The sequence below is a fragment of the Schistocerca piceifrons genome, chromosome 4 (genome assembly GCF_021461385.2).
Source record: "Schistocerca piceifrons isolate TAMUIC-IGC-003096 chromosome 4, iqSchPice1.1, whole genome shotgun sequence".
NCBI classification, from domain to species: domain Eukaryota; kingdom Metazoa; phylum Arthropoda; class Insecta; order Orthoptera; family Acrididae; genus Schistocerca; species Schistocerca piceifrons.
This window is the reverse complement of record NC_060141.1, coordinates 545,335,495-545,355,409: the sequence shown is the minus strand read 5'-3', so window position 1 is coordinate 545,355,409 and position 19,915 is coordinate 545,335,495. Positions and strand designations below refer to the sequence as shown.

At 42.5% G+C, this 19,915-nt stretch overlaps 1 protein-coding gene across 2 annotated transcripts in view; it reads right to left on the bottom strand.

The window, feature by feature from the left end:
• The window catches only part of LOC124795245 (myosin-IIIb-like), a 271,037-nt gene that overhangs the window by 93,020 nt on the left and 158,102 nt on the right, over window positions 1-19,915 (bottom strand). The gene's annotated exons all lie outside the window — the stretch shown is intronic.

Sequence of the window (19,915 nt, the reverse complement as noted above, 5' to 3'; positions counted from 1 at the left end):
CAACACAGGACAGCAACAGCTAAACTTCTGGAAAAAAAAAACTGTCTGCCTGCAGAGTTGTATGATCAAATAACAGGGCACCTTCAGTTATCTTGTAAATTTGGCATTTAGTCCACATGTATTGTTAGTTAGAAATAAAGGAAGATCAGAAATCATCATTTCTCTTTTCACTCGTCTAACTTAAAATTTTGTGTGTTATAGTTAGTATCGCATTTAAATGTAACCTCGACATTTGTTGTGTGGGGAAAAGTTTAAAGGACATTAACTTGCAAATGGGCGTCCATATAATTTTTTCCGCAGGGTCTGGGGGCAACGCAATCAACATTTTTTTATATAAATGAGACAGTCAATTTCGAGACATGTCATACCAAAAGAAATAAATTTTATTGGTGAGTGCTTCTCATCTCCTCCTCCCCAACCCCCCCCCCCCCCCCTTCTCCCATGACAAAACCTTTTTCAAATGTAAAATTATTTTCAATAAAACAATACCTGTACTTTAAAGAGTGTATTTTCAAATGTACCTCCATTCCTATGGTAGAGAGAGAGAGAGAGAGAGAGAGAGAGAGAGAGAACAACAAATTACAACTTTTCCGTAACATGTGAACTATTGATTGGTTAATATTTATTAAATCAAATTCTCTTTCGATAAGAGTATAACCGAATATTCATCATAATAAAACTGGTGTTCTCAAATGTTGAAAATCTGGCGGTCAAGGCCCCTTACTTTCTCATTTAAAAGAGCCTTATCTGCGCTAACGAGTTTGCGTTCCTCGTTGCTACTGTTTTCGTCGATCTTGCTTCCTCCAACGTTACAGCTGTTCCATTTCTCCAAACAATTGGCTTCTATTTTTCACAAGAATGAGCACTAGGCGATATGCCTTTGAGGTAATTCCCTGTTCTTTTGCCACGTACATGTTTGACTGCGTTTTATCTATATTGCGTAACAAATTTTGTGGGAAAAGGAAAAACATTGCAACTCGAAAAACTTTTGAAGAAAGAAAATTTTTTTAAGGACGCTCTGGTTGAAACAAATTTTCATGCACTATCCATGTTCAGGTCCACGGTAACCTTCTGTGGGCCAGCAAGAAAACTGTGTAGAGCAAAACCCTCAAAGGTTACACAGTCTTGCAGTTCATCAACAATGGATGATAGTATTTCAGGCGAAAACGGACGCTTCTGATGAATATTACAATTACATTACAATCAGTAATACAAACGACATGTTATGTTCCATTGGACATCAAAGGAAAAGATTAGTGGTATCATTCAGGGTTTAGTATTACTACCAAGTGATAATCAGATGGCCTTTTTAAAAAGAAAGAAAAAGGATAGTAAAATACTAGGAATATAAATTACAAATCAAACTCGTACCGCACTCGAATCGTTATAGATTAACTCCTTAACTGAGGAGAGAATGAAGAGGCACTCACAATGGAAACATACGTGCGTTCTGATAGTTGGAACGGAAGACCACAGTTTACTAGGTAATAGTACAAAGTCGTCAAATGATAGGTTTTGGTTAAAACTATTCACAATATAAAACTGTGATAGAAAGCCTTCTCACAGTGAAAATTACTAAAGCGTTATTTTTTTTAGTGTAGATAAACCAAACGTACCGGTAGTCTCCGAGTAGGGTAGAGGGACGTGTAAGACGCGTCTGTACGGGCTATCTACACGCTACAAACTAGCAACATATTCAAGAACGGGTAGCGCTCCACATCAGTTTGTTTGAGTTGTAATTTAGTTTACTAGTACCTTATCATCCTTCTTTCTCTTTTTTACAGACAGATCATCCGATGATGACTACGTAGTAAGTTTAGGGGCGTAAATAGGCTACTGCCATATGATTCCTGGGCAAGTACATGAAGAGGAGATGCCCCTCCCCTTTCTACGTTCCTCTACTACACTCCATTCCCATCACAACAAAACGTCGCCCACACTTCGAATCTCACAGCCACCCCCCCCCCCCCTCACGTAAACAAAACACTAGATTACGCCATTAAAACGGCTGCTGTCCTCCCACTTGTGTCAAAAGTCAAATAAGTGAAACAGACTTTAAGAAATAAATAATTTCATTTTAATTAATTTGGTGAAGCTAAATATAATAATATTAGCTAAGTTTCCCCGATTTATCCATACATCAAACAGCTATTCATCCCTGCATCATTTGCACGTAATTACTGTACAGTACCCAATACAAATGTTAACTAAACATAAAACCAAAATATTTTTTGTAACCAAAATATTTCATGAGAATTTTTAACTAGTAAGGCACTATTCTTACGTTCAGAATGAAAACAAGAAAACCTAAATAATTAAAATTTAATAATGTTACAAAACGTGAAATATCTAATAATGTATTACAGCGCAAAACAAAAATGAATAAATATTTAAAGAGGTGCGTAAGTTCGACTATAGATGTAAAAATGTCAACTGCTAAATACATGTACGTGACTGCTTCATTACCTAAATTCGTATTTTAGTTAAATGAGTTTCTTCTTGTTCTCGTAAATGCATACTTGTGCATTAAAAAAGAAAAATTAGTATTTGGTGTTCATTCATCTCCTACACAACTTAAGCATCCATATGGTGTCTCAAGAGGAATGGTCAATATTCAGGGGTATGACATGATCGATCATCCATCTAAAACACATACTTTAAGAGCTATAAGCACTTGTTCATCTTCGCTACTGTAAACCATCTCCTGTACTGAACAAGTGCTTATAGCCCTTTAGGTGACCACTTAAGAGCCCATATTCACTAGACTTTTTTGCTTCGAATGATCCATCCTGTCATACGCCCGAATACTGAACATTTCTTCTAACAAGGGAACCTCCCCATCGCACCACCCTCAGATTTAGTTATAAGTTGGCACAGTGGATAGGCCTTGAAAAACTGAACACAGATCAATCGAGAAAACAGGAAGAAGTTGTGTGGAACTATGAAAAAAATAAGCAAAATATACAAACTGATAAGTCCATGCGCAAGATAGGCAACATCAAGGATAATGTGAACGTAGGAGCGCCGTGGTCCGGTGGTTAGCGTGAGCAGCTGCGGGACGAGGGAGCCTTGGTTCAAGTCTTCCCTCGAGTGAAAGTCTACTTACTTTATTTTCGCAAAGTTATGATCTGTCCGTTCGTTCATTGACGTCTCTGTTCACTGTAATAAGTTTAGTGGCTGTGTTTTGCGACCGCACGCAAAACCGTGCTATTAGTAGACGAAAGGACGTGCCTCTCCAATGGGAAACGAAAACATTTGATCGCAAGGTCATAGGTCAACCGATTCCTCCACAGAAACTTGTACACTTGGCGAACAGGTAAAAAGATTCCTCTACCTTGCCCGATTTAGGTGGAGCGTCCCCATACTACAGCGCAGTTACCTCGCATCGAACGGACGGACAGATAATAATTGTCTGAAAATAAAAAATTAAACTTTTCACTCGTTCCGCAGCTGCTCACGCTAACCACGGGACCATGGCGCTCCTGAGCTCACGCTATCCTTGATGTTGCCTATCTTGCACATGGACTTCTCAGTTTGTATATTTTGCTTATTTTTTCATAGTTCCATATAACTTCTTCCTGTTTTCTCGATTGATCTGTGTTCAATTTTTCAAGGCCTATCCACTGTGGCAACTTATAACTAAATCTGAGGGGGGTGCGATGGGGAGGTTCCCTTGTAAGATACCCTGTATATCTTTAGCTTTACTCTGCGAAACACGATAAATTGCGTGGTGCACCATGCTTTTTACTGAATGACATATTAAGATCTGTTCCCTTCCATTAGTGGATGGAGCGTGCGAAGAACGAATGCACCTGAGCCACTGTGCGAGCTATTATTTTAGTAATTTTGTCTGCACTGTCTCTTCGAGTGCATTCATCCGAGACACACTGCCCCCACACGAGGCCTTGTAGTCTATGGTGCGATAAGCTGCAACTCTAGTTCACCTTTGGTGTTTATGGAGGAGACGCTAACCAGCACTTCGTACTTGCAGAATGTTGTTGTTAGACCCGTTCTTTTGCCGTTCTTGCAACAGGAAGGTGATGTATTGTTCCGACAGGATAATGTTCGCTCACTCTATTCCTCTGAAACTCAACGTGCTCTGCAAGACGTGCAGGAACTTCCCTGGTCAGAACGATCGCCGGACTTTTCTCCAATCAAGCATGTGTTGGATTTGATGGGACGAGAAGTGACTCATGCGACTGGTCAGCCAACAACTCTTACGGAACAATGTGAACAGGTCCAGCAGGCGTAGCATATCAGATCCCAGGACAATATTCCCCATCTGTACGATCGACTGGATGCCAGATGCAGCGCCTGCATTGCCACCTGTGGAGGATACACCACGTACTAATATGGGTGCTTCAGCGTGGTTCGCTACCCGGTACCACAGAACCGCTTGTGCATTTGATCTGTAAACGTAATCGTTTCATGTACTCCATATGCACTGTTGCAAGAAATTTTGAATGAACTGGAAACTTCTAAAATGGTGTGTTATTTTTTTCCTGTAGTGTATCTCTGAGAGCTCTAGAGTGATATATTGCAGTGGTTGGCACGGTGGATTCGCATTTGGGAGGACAGCGATTCAGATCCCCGTCCGCACATACAGACTGAGGTTTTCCATGAATTACCCCAAATCGGTTGAGACAAAAGCCGGGGTTGTTTCCTTTGAAAAGGATACAGCCGATTTCGTTGACCATTCGTTCCGTATTCGAGCTGCTTCTCTGATGACCTCGACGTCGACGGGATGTTAAATCCTAAACCTCCAATCTCGTTTCTGACAGCACCCTTCCTAATAAGTCAGTGTCCATACTTTCATACCTGATTCTCTCTAGTCTGTTGTACTGAATCTTGAAAGGGCGAGAGAATGTTTTCAAGACCTGCAGCTACATTTTTTATATTTTTTACTATCACGAATTATTTTTGTCATAGCCTTAGATAAGTCAATGCATATCGTACTGGATAGAAGGTTTCCTATCTGCCAGCCCAATGCAATGGATTTATTGTCTTTAGCGTTACACTGTAAGTGCTCACGAAAAAAGTTTTTAAACCCTACTATCGTAGCATGCTGTGATTAAAGGAATTTGTAGATATTCTCAACTGTTTCGATACACAGGGCTGTTTCTTGATTAGTCTCTTAGCCCTACAGCGCCTAAATCTTAATTGTGACCTGATCCTTTTTTGCACACCATTGCATACACCACTCATGGCGGATACACCGTCAGCCTTGCCACAAACACTTGCTCACATCTAGACCCTTTTGTTGGATGTATTTAGTAAACTGATATTTGTATCTAGATGCAGGCTGCTCTTTGATCTTGGTAAAAGAGAGAAATGATTCGCAAATATTTATGTCAGGGTGATTTCCAAAACAAACGTTCATTATTTTAATATAGCGAAGACTTCTCTTGACTGACAGATTTCACTAAATTTTCCACATTTCTTTCCCATGTTAATTCTTCCTCGTTTAGCCATATGAAATTAAATGTCCAGAGACATGTCAAGTCTCAAATTTACCTTTAATAATGAATACAGGCGAAAGCAATGAATTAAAATTTGTACCTGGGCCAGGATTCGAACCTGTCTCTCCTGCTCAGCAGACAGATGCACTAACCACTGCACCACCCTGGCACCGCAGGCAACATAGCTGCACAGATTACCCTATTACGTTTCTCTCCTTAATACAAACTCCAATTCACACCTAAGACCATCTTCCTTCTTAACTCTTATTCAGTGTTGGAGAACCTCTGCAATAGTGACATCACCTTAATACAGAACGAAGTGGGAATACTCTTGCCTGTACCTCGGGCATAGGTGACATATTAGTCATTGCTTCGGCCTGTAAAGGATAAAGCTGAGACTTAATATGTCTCTGGAACATATAATTTCATAGATTAGTAATAAATGCAGTATTTTTCCCATTTCGTTCAATGGTAAAGTGTTATTCCAATGTTGGAGAGCCTCTGTAATGCTGATACGAATTAAGAAGGGGAACATAAAGACGGACTATGGCGTGGACTGGAGTTTGTATTAGGGAGGGAGATGTACTAGGATAATCTGTCCAGCTGTGTTAGCTGCTGTGCCAGGGTGGCGCAATTGTTAGTGCATATGCCTGGTGAGCAGGGACCCAGCTTCGAATCCCGGTCTTGTTAAAAAAATTTTAATTGATTGCTTTGCTCTGTATTCATTATATTCCTCATTTGTTTTGTTTCCAGAGGCAACTTAGTTTCAGGAGCGATTCCCTGGTCATACCAGCCTGGTTTCACCCCTGCTGCTATCACTAGATAGAACACCTAACTGTGTGGTTATTATTTTCCACATATTATCTTAGAACAGCGGTTCCTAAAGTCGTCTACGTCGGCTCCTACAGGCCGACTCCAACTTGCAAGGGCTCCACGTCAGCGATAAACAAAATTGGGAGTGCATTAGATGTAAATGGGGGTCCACGAGAGTGGATCCCAGTTTGACGCACCTCAGTCAAAATTCCGCATTCTTCTCACTGTGTGTCTCCCCAGCTAAGTCAGAGAGTGGAGCAACTCTTATTTTCGCTCTGCTGCTCGCAACATTCAGCGACATTATTTATTATTTTCCTAGTCCATTCAGTAAAGTACAATCCCTTGTCCTCCTCTGAGGAATGGAAAGAGTACCTAGTGCCGCCCGTGATGGCCCAGGAGTCGCTTCGTCACTCAAGGGGTGGATTATAATTTGCGACTCAACGCAACACGGCACTTGAATCACTTCACAGCAGTGTGCGATTTGCGCTTTTACCAGTGGGGTGGATGTCTTAGGGGGTTAGTATAATTACATATGTTATTAGCTTGGACCGTGGTGTTACCCATGGTTAAACAGTTATTTATAAATAGATGTTAATGCCGAAACTCACTATTCACGCGTATGCACTATCAGAAAAGCCATCCCTTGTTATATCTTTAAAAGTACATTATAGGTAAAGTTTATTTACAAAATCATCTACATACAGGTATACGACGGGAAATCAAAAAGTAAAGGCACATTTGTGAAAAGCTGTGCTTATTCTGATGATAAAAAACTGAAACATGCGTTTTATACGTAACGTCCCTGGACTTCAATGCAGTTTTCCCGACGTTTTACGAGTTTTTTTTTATTTCATCAGAAAATCCTTTTTTTTGGTGGCATCTGTAACCAATTTTGCACCGCAGCAATGAGGTCTTCTTCACTTTCAAATCTTCTTCCTGTAGTGCTTCCGTTAAGGGTCCAAACATGTGAAAATCACTTTGAGCCAGGTCTGTACTGTATGGTGGATGTTCCAGCACCTCGAATCTCAACTCCTGTATTGCGGCGGCTGTCCGTTTGGCAGAATGTGGGCGAGCGTTATCTTGCTGCAGGATGACACCTCTTCACAGTTTTCCACGACTTTTGGATCTGATTACAGGTTTTAGTTTCGTACGCAACACATCATATCCACCATACAATACAGAGCTGGCTCTAAAGCCTCGTTTACGCTGGGGCGACGTCTTGCAACATTGTGGCATGCTACGGAAATGTGGCGTGCGTCGTCATGTAGTATGCTACAACAGGCAACATCTTGCGGCGTATGTTGCATGCGGCAGGTTAATTTATACCAAAGCAACAGAATTTGTGCCACACGTGTGTCGGTCTTGCAGTATAATGGATGATAAAGTGATCGCAGCGGCGGCCTACTTGGTACTTGCACAGGCAGTTAACAATGGAAATGAAAAACAAAGGAAAAGAAAACGATGGTGGAAGAGAAGAGTATTTAAAGAAGGTCCACGAAATAGTATCCTAGGAACTAGAAGCAGACGATGGTGCGTTATTTAGTAATGTGTGCTTTCGTCCCAGGCGCGTTAGTCCGCGCCATACCGTTGCCAAAAGGTGGCCTAACGGCAAATGTTCGCACAGGTACCGGGCCGGTCACCACCCTGTGTCAGAGCCCGGGGTGGGACTTTCAGCCCCCAGCTCACCCAACTCTGCGGTACGACTGCCACGCTACTTCCCTCGCAAGCTCGCAAGTAAACGGATGACGCACCTTAGACGAAAGCAACAATGAAAACATGAGAATGATGATTTAGTTCTAAATGTTTTGAAATGCTTAACTACTACATAACACTTTTTCAAAATTAATAAGCAAACATATTAATAGTATTAATAGTAAGACTGTATTAAAAACTTTCAGTGTTCGGCTCCACAAATTTAAATTATATGTAAAGTTTTACTCCAGTGCGTGGGAAATAAACATCCCAGGTTGGGATGCATAAACTAAAGCCAGAGGAGGGGATGGTCTGATGCAGAGGGGGGGAAATCCCCCCCAATCCCCCCTGCAAATCGCACACTGCTTCATAGCTGCTACATACCCAAGATTCTGTGCTGCGTTGCCGAGGTTGGCAGCGGCTGAACACGGAACATCAGCGGGCCGCAGTCGGCCGACTTCAGCGGATCAAGAATTACGGAGCCCTCGTCCACCTCTTTGTGAACAGGCTACAGATAGGCACCATAGAATTTAAAGTTGTTTGGGAGTACCGGAAAAAGTAAGTAAATAGTTTTTTTTATCAAATTATCTTTTTGTAGCTTCTCCGATTGCATAGAGATCATGACTTGACGTTAAGAGTGTCGATTTTGATTGCTATGTCTTGTCATATTTACCTGAACAGCTTTATTTTCATCGACAATCAACTGGTAAACATCGCCGAATTGAAAATGAAATACAAACAGAACGGTTTTTATTATTTGAAGTTGGACTTTGATCTGCCATTGCCGCCAAAACCATTACCTACATGCTCGTATGGAAAAAAAAAGTTAAGCAATGAAGCTATGAAACCATCCATGCTCGAGGATCTTCTGAGAAGGGGCCATACTGATAAAACATTTTACAGCAAAACCTGTAAAACCACAGTGGGGACAACTCATGGCGTCTTCCCTCATTCCAAAGGAAAAAAAAAAAAAAAACTAGGTTGTGCTGCACTTTATCACACACAATATTAATGGCAGCAGACCGAGCGCTCGCCACGTTTGGTCACTATCGTGGATTTATCAGCCATTTAAAACAAAATGTACTGAGACTGTTTGCAATACACTGTGTCATCCAACGACAACTTTTAGTTGCTAAAAATCTGAGTGACAGACTGGATCACTGTCCTCAATTTATAAACAAAATTCGAAGCAAAACGTTGAATTCTTCGATCGATTACTCCTGCGCACTGAAGTTCGCTGGCTGTCAAAAGACGTTTGTTTGACAAGATTTTTCTCACTTTTTGAGGATGTTTTACAGTTTTTGTATGCTAAAGATCCAACTCTAAAGGAAAATTTAATCAAGTAGAAACCAGAAACCGCTTATGTAACAGATTCATTTACTAACTTTAATAGGTTATCTTGCAGTTACAAGGTGACAGTCTAAATTTGCTTAAAACAAAGTACAGCGTTTCAGCTCTTCTTACCAGAATTAAACTGACGAAGCAAAACATTGGACAGCGTGAATTTTCCCAGTTTCCCTGTTTGCCACAGACAAAATGGCAAGATGATGATATTTGAAAACTACGTTCAACATTTAAATGACCTCAACACAGACTTTAAAACTGGATTTTAGGACGTTTTGACTATGGAAATAGCAAAATGGTTTATCAATACATACAGTGATTCTGAAGAAACAGAACTGACTGGAATAAGCTGTAACAAAAAACGTAAGGTATAGTTTAGAAAGGGATATGAGCAATTCTGCATTCAGCTTACTTATCGTATATTACAGCCTATCTCGAGAAACTTTTTGATAGCTTTTCCCTCTTCATCCTTCGTGTAAAAGAAACAGGAAAAAGAAACAGTTTGGGAATCACTGGCAGAGGAGCTTTAAGGTTAAACCCAACTAAATTTAAGACAAATATTTGAAGTTTCCTAATGGAGCATGAGGTTCACCCCTCCCATTGAATGTATTTATGTATTTTACGAGAGTGTCGCAGTGGTAACACCGATAAAATGCACGTCTGAATGCGATGGACTTCCGCTTGACGCTCGGCCGATGGGGCCCTAGAGGACAGGTCACGGAGCACCACGTAGCAATATTCAAGTGTATCGTGGAGCCATCTCGCTTTCTCCTTGCCATTAGTTATGAGGGCTCTTCGTATCGCCGATTTTGCACATTTGCAGTCACCATGAAAGAGCCGTACGGTGCATCGGGAGACGGCGAATGCATGTCTGCCACGTTGCTTCGATCCGCCTCGGGATCCACTAATGAGGATGAATTAAGTTTCCACGAACTACGGCTCCGCCAAACTCGCTACCATGGGAGGTTTAACGACCATAAATATGCAAGGTGCTCCGTAAAAGCTGTGAGTCAACGTTCAGTAGTCAACATATGATCTAGTAACCAGCCAGATACATAAATTCGATCCAGTGTGCTCGCCGAGTGGCTAGTAAAAAACGTGTAGGCCTCACGCTGCCCATGGATGTTTTCCCACGTGTCAGTGTCATGTCGCGGCAGATCGAGGGCGATTCCTAGCAGGCGCTAAAATTCGGGGCTTGATCCTTCGGTGTGAGAACACAATCAAAATCCTGTAGTCTATTACCAAGATGTGATCGTATCTGCCATGGAACAGGGGCGCAACCTCCTCCGAGTGGAACTGCGCACGCGCCCGTCGATTGTCAGATCCGGAGGGTGCATAGATGTCGACAATACGAATGCCGTTCACGGTCATCGCCAAACCCCGCGCCGATCGGAGGAAATCTAGGCAGGCCTACACACCGAATCCTTTCCCGGCTAGTATCGCCGTGCCACGTCCTAAGTCTGGAGTCGGCACTAGGTAAATGTTGTAACCACGTACGTCGGGAAAGGCAGCATTGTAGGTTTCCTGCGCCAGCAAAATATCTACGTTCATGGCGTACATCATGTTTCGGAAAAGTTGCATCTTTGCAAGCTGTCGTACGGTGTTAATGTTCACCTTATATGCTTGGCCCGTTGTCGTTGTCACGCTCGTGTCATGTCATTGTAAACTCCAAATGCTTTAGTCTACTATTCGTGCTCAGAGGGTTACCCTCCGTTGTTTTCGTTCTGCGGTGCGCGTCCTGTAAGTGAGCCGTCATCAAGTGGGAGTGCAATTCCGCTATCCCTTCGACTTGTTCTGCCCAGTCATATTGGTCATCAATCCCACAAACACGCTGTGCTGAAGTACCGGGTCAGTCGGTGTCAAAGAAGAGGGACCTTCTGGAAGGCAGGACATTCGCTTATCATCTGAAGGAACCCTTTCAACGTCCTCGAAAGGCACGTGTTCCATGTCAGATGTCTCTTCGGTGCGGTAGCTTCCGTGTCCCCTAGGCTAGTGGAGGATGTGTCACCCGAACTAAGGCGAGGCTTTTTGCGACGCTTCGGCGATCGTTGTCTGCTCGCAAACAGAGCTAGGGTAACACGACTGCCTACATGCCTGCCGGCCGTGGTGGCCGAGCAGTTCTGGGCGCTTCAGTCTGAAACCGCGCGACCGCTACGGTCGCAGGTTCGAATCCTGCCTCGGGCATAGATATGTGTGATGTCCTTGGGTTAGTTAGGTTTAAGTAGTTCTAAGTTCTAGGGGACTGATGACCTCAGATGATAAGTCCCATAGTGCTCAAAGCCATTTGAACCCAATTTTCGTGGCCCTTACGCGAAATATATGTTGGCGGCAGTAGAGTCATTTTGCAGTCAGCTTCAAATGCCGGTTCTTCAAATTTTCTCAAGAGCGTTCCTCGAACAGATCTTCGCTTTGCTTCCAGGGTTTCCCATTTGAGTTTCCAAAGCATCTCCATAACGCTCACGTGTTGTTCGAAGCTACCGGTAACATATCTAGCAGTCCGCCTCTGAATTGCTTCGATGGCTTCCGTTAATCCAACCTGGTGGGGATTCCAAACACTCCAGTCCTATATGCGGTCTTCTTTACAGATGAACCACATTTTCCTAAAATTCTGCTAATAAACCGAAGTCGACCATTCGCCTTCCCTATGACAATCCTCACATGCTCGTTCCATTTCATGTTGGTTCAAATGGCTCTGAGCACTATGGGACTTAACAGCGGAGGTCATCAGTCCCCTAGAACTTAGAACTACTTAAACCTAACTAACCTAAGGACATCACACACATCCATGCCCGAGGCAGGATTCGAACCTGCGACCGTAACAGTTGCGTAGTTCCGGACGGAAGCACCTAGAACCGATCGGCCACCGCGGCTGGCATTTAATGTTGCTTTGCAAATTTACGCCCAGATATTTAAATGACGTGAATCCGAACATTGTGTGTTTGTTTTTCGTACTCACCCACATTATCTTAAACTTTTCTACATTTACAGCTAGTTGCCACTCATCACACCAACTACAAATTTTGACTAAGTCATCTTGTATCCTTCTACAGTCAATCTACTTCGACACCTTCACGTACACCACAGCATCATCAGCACAAAGCCACAGATTGTTGCCCATACTGTCCACTGACAAGTCTCCAACTTGCCCTCAAGATTTAAGTTATCGATAATTTAAGAAATTCAGTTTAGACGAATGGCGGAATGATCTCGTTCTTCAAAATTCCACATTTCTTTAGCACCAGTACCTTTTCCCAATGAACTCGACAACCTGTTCATGTTAAATGAAACGCCGACAAGATTGTGGAACGCCTCCAGATGACAAAACAGTAAACCACAAATATAAGAATCCGCTCATCAAGCACATCATGCCAAGCGGGCGGCAATCTCTCCTATTTCTCTCAGCTCAGATATCAACAACCAGCAACCTATAACGAGTGGAGCAAGAAGACGTATTTATTATCAAACAGTTATTACCGCAATATGACTTCTGCATCTGTGGAGAACGGTAACCTACGGACACAAATTTAATTAAACGTGTTCAAAAAATGTTCAAATGTGTGTGAAGTCTGATGAGACTTAACTGCTAAGGTCATCAGTCCCTAAGCTTACACTCTACTTAACCTAAATTATCCTAAGGACAAACACATACACCCATGCCCGAGGGAGGACTCGAACCTCCGCCAGGACCAGCCGCATAGTCCATGACTGCAGCGCCTTAGACCGCTCGGCTAATCCCACGTGGCAATTAAACAAGAATCGTCGATACGCTCTCAGGTGTCAACACTTCACTTTAAATTGACAGGCACTCATTGCGGGAAATGACATATGTCAAAACCATTATGGCTGTCAAGTGTGCGTTAGATTTTTAGCACTGTTGTGAAGTCATTGTACGTATTTATGGAAACTGCTTGCGTGACAGATGGAAATCAGAGTTCTACGATAGTACTGTTAAGACAGGTAAATTTCTATGTGAGAGTGGAAAATTTTGTTGAAATACGTCGGTGCTGGAAGACATGACTTTGATCTTTAAAGTTTCATGGGACTCAACTAAGCGCAAACCTCTGAAGACGATGTTGAGAAATAAAAGAGCTTTATTTCTTCGATTAAATTATTTGTTGTTTCTTGAATTACCATATTATATTTGTGAATAATCCTGATAAGTTCGGAAATAAAGTCCATTATGAAGGCCCATTTGGAGACGACAGAGATTATGTTTGTAAAGAGTGAAGCCAAGAAAAGAGCCAATGTTTACCAGTTTTGTTAAGAAGAGTGTTGTAAGGAACATATCTAGAATTAAGGACACTAATGTGCTTCCCTTCCATCCAACAGAAAATTTCATTTAATCTTACACTTAAGTTAAGTGTCCAATAGGATGACCATAGGCTAGCGTACACAAGACATTTTAAGTTAGGGCTTTTTCTGATGTGTACACGAAAATATTTTTATCCCTTAGGATTAATTCATCTTTATTCATAGTCCATTAACTTAGATCGCTAATATGGAACGTGTGTTTATATCACTTTTACAAAAACAAGTAATACAGAATTTATATGCATTTTTATTTCCTCAAGTTTTTACTTCATTTCCGGCCAAGGAACGAGCTTTCTGGCAGTGTACGTACATTCACAGTTGTTTCTCTGAAGGAATGCTAGGGTTCTTGTTTGACGGTTACCAAATTATCCCTTAAAACTACTCTTTACCTAATATTACTGAAAGAAGCTCTAATAAACAGAAAGCTACTAATATTAAAAATAGAGGCGAAGAGGGGAAAAGAGAACAAAGCAAATATAAAAACGAAGAAAAAGAAAACAAAACAGTGAAATAGGTGGAAGAGGCTACGACTTGCTGTCCATACAGTAGTCAGTATCAAATATTTATCCCTGTGGTTGAACTTGTGGACTATAAATTGAAGAAATTTAAAAACATTACAGAAAACGTCTTATAGCCCTACTTGTACGTCGGAGCAAGGCTGTGATGAGAGAGAGAGATCCTCCATGATTTAATAGCCGTGTTGGACGGATCGATTGGTGGCGTAAAACGGACCAAACTATGAGGCAGTGCGTTCCTCTATCCTATAGGTATCAGACCAATAGAGTTCGCTGTAAGGGGAACGAAGTAGTTAGCTAAATGGATCCTTTGGTGTGTTCGTCTCGGACAACGAAACAATAAAAGAAAACGCAAAGCTAAAACATCCAGGAAACAAACTGGTGGCCCCGAAAGTAGAACAGCAAGAAAATGCTGTGGGCTGTGCGTCCCACGGTCCTTAAACGGTCCACCGTGAAACTTTTGAGTTGTTTCTAGAAACTTCCATTTAAACGACCAAAACTATTGCCATATTGACCGCAATGCAGTATGCTCCTACTCAGACAGACAACTGAATTTTGTAATGATCGATGTAAGACGTCTATTCCAATGATTGAACAACAAAACTAGTCAAAACGTACCAATAAATATGGTTGGTAGGGAGAGAGTTTCTGAGTCATGGGGCTATGTGGACAGAAATATGAAAATATTCTACTACTCATAAGACCATGCGTGCAGCTCGGATGCAACTGTGTTACAGGTTCGTTGGTAGACAAGTCATTACAAGCGGTAAGAAGCTTTCTCCAAATATATTAACCTAGACAGCAATAATCCATAAGGAAATAGAAGAGGTAAGATTATATTGCTTATAAAAGTCCGCCTTGCAGCATTAAGTCTGTTTAAAATAAGGTATGCTGTTAAAGTACGTGAATACTAGACATAATTATTTCCGTTACCAGTTGTATAGAATCCACCAGCTTGGTCAACAGAAAAACTAGCAGCATCTTTTGCAAATTTGAGCAACAGCTTGCATTTAAAAAATAGTAAAGGAAAGGGGCTACATGAATCAGTCTTCGTGGAGCTTTCCGAATCGGAATATGATATATATATTTTCTTTTTTATTGAAGTATTCATGCAGCTTGATTATACACAATAATCCCTAAGCCTCCATTACATTTTTTTTGTAAAATTTTAGACCTCATTTAGGTAATGTAAGAAATTCTGTGAAGGGATCTGAGTGGACAGTAATTTTCCCTTCAGTCTCAACAAAATACCATCATACAAATTTCATTCTTTGTCCACATTCCTGAATCATAAGCCCCGTTATGATACAACAGAATCTGAAATAAACCCATACCTTGAAATTCCCTTATAATCCTTCAAGAATTTCGGAAAGTCAGAGATCAGTAACATCATTTTCATCATTTTCTTCTTTTTTGACTGCCCCAACGAAAACCACCGGTATCACACGAGCAAAGAGAGAAAAATTCAGTTTGCCATCTCACTCCACTAGTTATTCTCAATATTTCAAGAGGGAAGAGAAAATTTCATTTTGGAAACTCCCAAAGAAAGAATGTCAAGAGTTTCAGAAATCCGCTGGATGCTCAAGAGAAACCTTGAAATCCACAAGAGTATCCATTTTCGTCATCACCTGACGCTGAGTTGGAGGAAGAAAATATACCTTGTGGTTTCTGCAACATCAAATATTGCGACCCTAGATGCGTGAAGAAAATGGGAAAGGATCGTGTGTGATAAGTGTTAGATGTGGTTTTACGAAATATGTGTGGGGGCTGCTGGTGGTAAACAGTGCCGCTGTGGGAAATGCATGTAACAACTACTCGCATGGTTAAAGAGTGTTTTCTTCCATATTGCGTACAACTGCATGACAGTTTACAATGATTCACGTAGCCCCTTTTATGATTCAGACAGTCCCACAATTTAATTTTCCGTTATTTCAACATTTTAAATTTTGCTATTTACAGTGAAGACAAACAGATCTTGAAGCAATGTGTTTTCATCATAATAAATTTATAACTGCTATATATTCACCATTACGATTTAACACGAGTAGTAAAATATTTACTACCCATTTGGGGCCAAAAAAGTTGAAATGATTCATTTAACTCCACTTTACACACCATGATGGGTACGTAGCCTCAGTTCATCAACCCCTCACGAAGAAAAATTTTTTCCTTACGGATCAAGGCAAGAACAAGAAGCTACAACAACGAAATAGCGGGTGATCTGGCAAAGGAGCCTACTACATCCGAGATGCCCCTAAATATGTTGCAATGCGTACGAACCAACATTAGAAAGACCTGGAAAGAAAACTGAAAGACGTCAAATAAATACAAATAATATTACGCCTCAGTCGAACCAGACATTCGTCTAGGAACTTGGCATTATAACTCAGCAGTACATCGTCAGGCCATAACATCAGTTATTCTTTTCCCATACCTTCACCACTTTAGCTTAAGCTGGTTGAGTTGGACGTGCAATCCCCGACAGCTGTAATTGCTGTCGGATCTGAAACCAATCGCCGTTGACAAAGAAGTGACACTCGTCTTCGGTACCTGTCGGTTAGGATCTCTTACGATTACTGTTCTTACGTCACACTGCACTCCTGCGGGTAGTGCACTGTAGACACGTTGGACAGTCTACGTTGATACATCAAAAATCTAGTTATTACATTCACCGTGCAGTCATGGGCACGTCCAAACACTATAGGTCCTTTCTGCCATTCCGTCTCGGCTCCATATTGCACACCTTATAAAGCTGTTTCCATAAAAGCGACAGACACACACACCACTTGACCATAGGCGTCCACAAGGGACGGGGGTGGGGGATGAGGGAGGGGGGAGGGTGCAAAAAAGGGCATAGAGTAGTTTGGCAATGTCCGAGTCTTGCCTCCTTCTTTAGAGATTCCAGTGGACACTCATGCACTTGATTTCCATGACGTACTTCAGCCGTGGAGGGCCACATGTCCAACTGGTACCAGCTGAGCCCCACCTACATTGACAGTGTGCCCCTTCAAGGGAGGTTAAAGTAACTGGGACATATTCCTTCGAATTCTCTAGAAGATTATCATCAACGTCTTTCGTAGCTTGAATTTTCATTGCACAGTGTGGAGGTTTATGAAGCAGTAGCGCCGTAGGTCAACGAAAAAATTAAAATGTATACGGGACATCTCTGGCACAACCGGTTCGGCAGCGTGCGCAAAGCTCGCCACGTTGTGCACGTAGCGCTCCCGGCTTCGGCCTGTAATCTCCAGTCAGTCCCTGACCAAACAGCCGAAATCCCATTTTGCGGGTGCGCCCCGTGCTTGCCGGGACGGCGCGGTAAATCCCATTTGGCACATCCAATTAGGTGAAGCCGTACTCGAGACTTGGCGGCGCGTGACGTGCGCCGCCGGAAGCGAACCCAGGCTCTTCCGGTTGCGTCAGCGGCCTCGATTCCACGGCAAGAGCGACGGCCCATACAGTCCCACGGCTCCCTAATAACACAACGCCAGCCGCCAGCCTGTCTCGTTCTCACGTCCTCCAGAGAGACGGAGCTCGTAAAAGTCTTCCGATACTAATTTCAACGCGGGATTTAGTGGCGGAGCCAGCTTCAAGGACTTTCTTGTGGATGTGTCATGCAATACCGTGTGGCCAAAATAAAACTTTTTTGAATGATTTACTATCAAGCGCGTACAAGATCAAGTACTGGCTCGTTCAGTGATCTTAGAGTTGCTGCTTCAACCTTGTCACTCACCCATCTGACGGCCGCTACTAGTACTGTCCATTTAAAATTTTGTGTTTGTACCTGGCAATAAACTACAATGACAGAAAAAAATAACACCAAAAATAATTAGTGTGGAGTAATGAAACTGGTCGAATACATTTGTCTAGGTAACATATGTACGTGATTAACATTGCAAGATCACAGTTTAATACAAGCAAGAGCTATGCCATTGAAAATGTGAAATTCTGGTCCAATAATATCCGGTGTAACCGCCAGAATGTTGAATGCAAGCATGCAAACTTCATGCATTGTGTTGTACGGGTGCCGGATGCCAGTTTGTGGGATGGAGTTCCATGCCTGAAGCACCGGGTCGGTTAATGCTGTTTGTGGATGACGCTAGAGTCGTGGTTCGATGAAGTCCCATATGTGCTCCATTGGAGACAGATCTGGTGTTCGATCAGGCCAAGGCAACATGTCGACGCTCTGTAGAGCGGTATGTGGGCGAACGTTATCCTGCTGGAAAACATCCCCTAGAATGCTGTTCATGAATGACAGCACAACAGGCCGAATCACCAGATTGATGTACAAATTTACAGTCATGGTGCGTGGGATGACCACGGGAGTGCTTCTGCTGTCATACGAAATCGCACCCCAGTCGATAACTCCAGGTGTAGGTCCAATGTGTCTATCACACGGCAGGTCCTCATCTGGACTACTCCTAAACAATACACGGCCATACATGGCACAGAGGCAGAACCAGCTTCCATCAGAAAACACAACAGACCTCCGCCCTGCCTCCAACGAACTCTCATTTGACATCACTGAAGTCGCAAATGGCGGTGGTTTCGGTTCAGTGGATTGCACGCTACTGGGCGTCTGGGTCGGAGCTGTCCTTTAAGTAACCGATTTGTAACAGTTCGTTGTGCCACTGTGATGCCAACTGCTGTTCATATTGCTGCTGCAGACGCAGTACGATGCGCCAGGGCAATACGTCCAACACGATGGTTGTGGTTGGTTGGTTGGTAGCGCCACATGACCGTCCGGACCCCGGTCGTCTTGTGACCACGCATTCTCGTGACCAACGTTCCAGCAATCCTGTACACTGGCTACATTCCCGACAAGTCTGTTTGCAGTAACGCAGAAGGATGATCCAGCTTCTCGTAGCCCTGTTACACGACCTCCTTCAAACTCAATGAGCTATTGATAATGGTACCTTTGTCGCCCTAAAGGCATTCTTGATTAACATCAACTCACCATGCCAATGTAACTAACGCTTACGACCGTTGTACAGCGTGAATTTAAAGCAAAGCTGACTTGCATCCTTACAATGCGCTACTAGCGCCGCTCTTATGCGACTGGCGCGAAATTTGAACACACACCATCTTTCAGATGTAGAAATACGCCTACCAACTTTCGTTTATGACGCGCAACTCCTCCTTGTTGTTACCATTTTTTCCGTCAGTATATTTTAAAACAATTTTGTCCATCACAGACTCTTCATCATGACAGGAATGCCATTGTTTCAAAATAAAACTGTCCCGGAAAATGTCTAAGTCTGACACGAAATAAGTCACCCTACTTAATTAACAAGAGTTGTACTATTTACAGAAGAGGCTGGAGATGACCGAAGGAGGTACTGATGCAGTATCGTGCCTTCCTGAAGCATAGCAGCAATGATGTTTCCAATAGTTGGCTATAGTCCGTCTAGTCCTACATATAAGAATCACTGGGAGGTAGATCAGGCAATCTTAAGGGGCCAGAAGATTTCACTGTCTGTTGACTGCCATATCTTCACTGAATACCACATGAAGTCGTGCCAAAGTTGCAAGTGTGTGCGCTGTTGCTCCACATTGCTGAAAATATTCATTCATCCATTCATTCATCCATTCATTCATTCATTCATTCATTCATTCATTTGCTGTTTAACCAACAGCGTCACAATTTCCGACAACATTTTTCGGGTTAGTTTCATTGTGGCCAGCTTGTATCTAGGACTATATGTCTCGAGCGAAACACAGTGGAATGCTCGACTAACAGCAGTTCTAAGTAAGTCAGATGCCCAGCTGAGAGCGGTTCCAAGA